Genomic DNA, 6,000 nt, shown 5'->3' with positions numbered 1-6,000 from the left:
GCTTCATAAGACCCGGCGAGTGCGTTCTCTCATGCTGTTATATATATATATATATATATATATATATATACACAGTATATATATATATATATGATAATGTTAGTGTAAAATATATCTATCTATAGGAATAGATAGATATATATATATACCTATATATCTATTCCTATAGACAGTATATATATATATATATATATATATATACTACAACAACAGGAAAAAGGCACCCGGTCTCCAGACATCCAAACTCAGGAAGCAACACAATATACTGATCCACCAATCCAGTGCAGGCAATCCAAGGTGGACAATCAAAGGCGAAACTCCCAAAAGTAAAAGCGAAATAAACTGTTTATATAGAACATCAAGTTTTCACAAACATCAGTATCCATAAAGGTTGTTACACATAAGATCAGGTCAAACATGTTTCTTATAATTGATATACTGTACTTCCTCAATGACCACTCGTTACATAATGGCTAGGATGGATCTTATATAGACCTAAGGGAAACTCCTCCTCTGATAATTAATTAATATTAATCATATGGTAAATCATTAATTACTTATTTGGTAAGGGTATATCATTCAATGGAAAAACCTTATAAAGGCACACAGTTACATAATGCATCCTATCAGCCAATCGGAATTCGAGGGATGCCATCTTGGATGACGTCATTTAAAAGGAACTGTCATTCGGCGAGTAGGCGTCGGTAGAAGAGGATGGATCCGCGTCGGCTGGAAGAAGATGGCTCCGCTCCAGATGGATGAAGATTGAAGATGCCGCTTGATATTAGACTTCAGTCCGATGATGGACCTCTTCAGCGCCCGCTTGGATCAAGACTTCAGCCCGATGATGGACCTCTTCAGCGCCCGCTTGGATCAAGACTTCAGCCCGATGATGGACCTCTTCAGCCCCCGCTTGGGCTTGGATGAAGACTTTGGAGGCTCCTCTGGACGGATCGGTGATACCCGGCGTGGTGAAGATAAGGTAGGGAGATCTTCAGGGGCTTAGTGTTAGGTTTATTTAAGGGGGGTTTGGGTTAGATTAGGGGTATGTGGTGGTGGGTTGTAATGTTGGGGGGGTATTGTATGGTTTTTTACAGGCAAAAGAGCTGAATTCTTTGGGGCATGCCCCGCAAAAGGCCCTTTTAAGGGCTGGTAAGGTAAAAGAGCTTTGCTATTTGTATTTTAGAATAGGGTAGGGCATTTTTTTATTTTGGGGGGCTTTGTTATTTTATTAGGGGGCTTAGAGTAGGTGTAATTAGCTTAAAATTGTAATATTTTTATAATGTTTGTAAAAAAAATTATTTTTTGTAACTTAGTTCTTTTTTATTTTTTGTACTTTAGTTAGTTTATTTAATTGTATTTATTTGTAGGTATTTTATTTAATTAATTTATTGACAGTGTAGTGTTAGGTTTAATTGTAGATAATTGTAGGTATTTTATTTAATTAATTTATTAATAGTGTAGTGTTAGGTTTAATTGTAACTTAGGTTAGGATTTATTTTACAGGTAATTTTGTAATTATTTTAACTAGGTAGCTATTAAATAGTTATTAACTATTTAATAGCTATTGTACTTGGTTAAAATAAATACAAAGTTGCCTGTAAAATAAATATTAATCCTAAAATAGCTGCAATATAATTATTATTTATATTGTAGCTATATTAGGGTTTATTTTGCAGGTAAGTATTTAGCTTTAATTAGGATTAATTTATTTAATAAGAGTTAATTTATTTCGTTAGAATAAAATTATATTTAACTTAGGGGGGTGTTAGGGTTAGGGTTAGACTTAGCTTTAGGGGTTAATACATTTAATAGAGTAGCGGTGAGGTCCGGTTGGCAGATTAGGGGTTAATATTTGGTTATGTGTCGGTGATGTTAGGGAGGGCAGATTAGGGGTTAATACTATTTATTATAGGGTTAGTGAGGTGGATTAGGGGTTAATAACTTTATTATAGTAGCGGTGAGGTCGATCGGCAGATTAGGGGTTAATAAGTGTAGGTAGGTGGCGGCGGCGATGTTGGGGGCGGCAGATTAGGGGTTAATAAATATAATATAGGGGTCGGCGGTGTTAGGGTCAGCAGATTAGGGGTACATAGGGATAACGTAGGTGGCGGCGGTGTACGAAGCGGCAGATTAGGGGTTAAAAAAAATATGCAGGGGTCAGCGATAGCGGGGGCGGCAGATTAGGGGTTAATAAGTGTAAGGTTAGGGGTGTTTAGACTCGGGGTACATGTTAGGGTGTTAGGTGCAGACGTAGGAAGTGTTTCCCGTTAGGAGCTGAACGCTGCTTTTTTGCAGGTGTTAGGTTTTTTTTCAGCTCAAACAGCCCCATTGTTTCCTATGGGGGAATCGTGCACGAGCACGTTTTTGAAGCTGGCCGCGTCCGTAAGCACCGCTGGTATTGAGAGTTGCAGTAGCGGTAAATTATGCTATACGCTCCCTTTTTGGAGCCTAACGCAGCCCTTCTGTGAACTCTAAATACCAGCGGTATTTAAAAGGTGTGGGGGGAAAAAAGCATGCATAGCTAACGCACCCCTTTGGCCGCAGAACTCTAAATCTAGCCGTTATTTTGCCTCCTTTTCATGTAATTCAGCACTAAAAAAACTTAAATTATGCTTACCTGATAATTTTCTTTTCTTCAGATGGAAAGAGTCCACAGCTGCATTCATTACTTTTGGGAAATAAGAACCTGGCCACCAAGAGGAGGCAGAGACACCCCAGCCAAAGGCTTAAAGGGACACTAAACCCAAACATTTTCTTTCATGATTTAGGAAGAGAATAAAATTTAAAATAACATTCCAATTTACTTTATTATCTAATTTGCTTCATTTTTTAGATATCCTTTGTTGAAGAAATAGCAATGCACATGGGTGTGCCAATCACACGAGGCATCTATGTGCATCTACCAATCAGCAGCTACTGAGCATATCTAGGTATGCTTTCCCAAGAGAATGAAGCAAATTAGATAATAGAAGTAAATTAGAAAGTTGTTTAAAATTGCATGCTCTTTATAAATAATGAACAAAAAAATTGGGTTTTAATCCCCTTTAAATACTCCTCCCACTTCCCTCATCCCCCAGTCATTCTGCCCGAGGAACAAGGAACAGTAGAAGAAATACCAGGGTGAAAAGGTGCCAGAAGAATAAAAAAGAAGAGACGCACCACAGAAAAATTATGGGTGGGGATCTGTGGACTCTTTCCATCTGAAGAAAAGAAGAAAATTATCAGGTAAGCATAATTTAAGTTTTTCTTCATAAATGGAAAGAGTCCACAGCTGCATTCATTACTAGTAAAAATTCACTGACCCAGTCACCAGAGACACGGCTATTTAGGACTGAAACAATCCCGAGAGCCGCACGGACCCACAAGTCCTCTTGAGAATGCTTAGCTGAAACTTGTAAAACAAATAACAAGAAAAATAAATAATGTTAATAGCACTCGGCACCCCTACCTGACCAGCAAGGTATAATAGGTGCCACGTGTCTGAATAAGCGGCGAGACAGAAGATCTGAACCCAAGCAGGACCAGCCTGCAACCAGGGTCATAACTGCCAAGCTAGCTAAATCCGCCCTCAGAGAGGGAGGAAGGAAAACAGACAAACATGGAATTAACGTGTCCCAAACAACTTCCGTAGAAGCAAACAGCGAGTATCGATCCCAGAGAAAGTTCCCGCAGGAAACATAGTATGAAAATAAAAAATAAAATTCATCCTAACCGGATAAAATAAAATAACAGTCAACCAGAGGGTTAACGCACAAGAAGAACAGAAAGATCCGAAGGACCAGACTAACGGAAACCCTGTTCTTCCAACAAAATTGGGAAGGATCTCAATAACAAGACTTAAAGGAGATTACTTTATCCCCCCATGTCTAACGAGGTGAGCCATTCGAAGGAGGAGACTGATGAGTCCCATAACCGAGAAGGATAGGGTCCCCAAACAGCTCAAAAACGTATCTGAGTAGAACACAAAGGCGAGCCAGCCTGTAACGAAAGGCACAACACTCAAGAACAGTTACACCCGCAGGGAACTGCACATACCCTCCTGTGGCCGAGAGACCAGGGGCAATCGGCACAAACACAATCACAAATATACATCTGGACTTTGTAGACCCGCAAGCGCCAAAAGTATGTAAAAGCAAAAACATGCCACAACCTCTGGGGGGGGAACAATCCACCCTCCAAGGAGGAAAAAACATAACTTGGGTTACCCGCATGTGTAGTAGTAGGGAGTGGTAGGGAACTCACCTCCTGGAGGACAGGGCCCCCCTGAGCCTGAGGAACAAGGCACTCTAGAACGGCTAAAGAACATAACTGACTGAGCTGAGTCAATGGGGCCAATTCGCATTCGTCACAGGACGAAGAATCTGAACAATCTCAACATCAGTATCCTCCATAACTGTATAAAGGATACCAAAAAATGGACAAAATATAAAACGATTTAAACGGCACCTAACACCCACAATGGCTAGGGCACTCACCACCTCCTATGAACCAGACACCAGCTGAATAGAATTCTCCGTCGCCACACAGTCAGGAATGTGGAAATGGGAGACTAGAACGAAAACACACCCGGTCACAAGTCGAAAAAAGCGCGCCCGACCGTAAGGTCGCATCACTTCGAAAGGCTGTTATGGTCCAAAAGCCACAAGCCCAGTTAACACTACACATAAGCAGATTGAATCATATAACAAACATGATTAAAAAAAATCCTGTTCAATAATCCCCCTCATGAGATATTAACCCTTGATTCCAAGATACTAAAAGAGTCCCACTGAGACCCTGTATTTTTCATGTGAGTTTGTAGGAACAAATGAGTTACAGTACAATCCTGAAGAAGTAAAATTAAACGATCTTACCGGAATCTACACCGTGGAACAGGAATACTGCCCTTCAAGTGTGACGTATAGTAGCCTCGCCTCCACCATGGACTTGAGAGAAGAAAGCAGGCAGCGAAGCAAAGTTCGAGAATGCCGATTGCTTGTGGAGTTGTTAAAATAAGTCGGGATGGTTTTGCAGAAAGACTCTTCCTGCATCACTGGAATCTAACTTTCATCCAAGCCCTCACTGAGAGACTGACAGGCTTACTTAAAACTCTCGTCCCATGTCGAAAAGTACTACCCTCCATAAGAGACGAAAACAAACTTCTAACAATTCTCTGCCAACCTCCTGGGACGAAAGGCAAAGAATGACTAGGGGATGATGAGGGAAGTGGGAGGAGTATTTAAGCCTTTGGCTGGGGTGTCTTTGCCTCCTCCTGGTGGCCAGGTTCTTATTTCCCAAAAGTAATGAATGCAGCTGTGGACTCTCCATTTATGAAGAAAATTTAGGAATTTCTAATACTTAGAACTTGAAATGCGCCTGTTGATTTATCAAGGCTAACTCTGCTAAATATCTATCCCTTATTGGCTTTAACTGATAACTGCAAATAAATGTATTTTATACCATGACTAGCCTTGTTGCCTGCTGACTAAAGCTCAGATTGGCTCCTCCAAATAAGACAAAAGGTGGGAGGCGTTTGGCTATCGATAAAAAATGCAGCAAAAAAGATGTTAATTTGTTTTAAAAATGTTAAAATTTGGCTGATTTATTCTGGTTATTCTTTAGCAACACAACAGAAATGTCTTGTAATGACAAGGTGTTTACTGTCCCTTTAAGGCTTCTAAAATATTGTTCTGCAGCCCCATGTGTTAGGAAATTGGCTATCACTAGTTTAAACATGTTTTGTTTAAATGATAAAAAGAGGTTTGAAGTATATTATACTGTGACAGCGACAAGATTTAACAATGTATAACTAAGTATTTTTTACTCTTCTCCTTTCTCCCAATCTGTGTAAAAAGAACCTTCGTGTCTCTGCACTATTATCAGCAAAGTTCTTAAAATCTCTGGCTGGATTTTTTTTTTTTTATAAATTTGAGTACGTCATCTAGGAAGTATCTGCTTCAGGATAACAATTTCTTAGGTTTTGAGGTTTCAGACGTGTTTTTTTCCATTGGAAAAACT

The 6,000-nt window shown here is 39.8% G+C and overlaps 1 protein-coding gene across 4 annotated transcripts in view; it reads right to left on the bottom strand.

The window, feature by feature from the left end:
* Window positions 1–6,000, bottom strand: part of PAK3 (p21 (RAC1) activated kinase 3) — a 511,889-nt gene that overhangs the window by 33,825 nt on the left and 472,064 nt on the right. The gene's annotated exons all lie outside the window — the stretch shown is intronic.

This window comes from Bombina bombina, chromosome 1 (assembly GCF_027579735.1).
Source record: "Bombina bombina isolate aBomBom1 chromosome 1, aBomBom1.pri, whole genome shotgun sequence".
Classification (NCBI taxonomy): Eukaryota; Metazoa; Chordata; class Amphibia; order Anura; family Bombinatoridae; genus Bombina; species Bombina bombina.
Note: the sequence above shows the minus strand (reverse complement) of the source record. Positions and strands in the feature narration are given on the sequence as shown.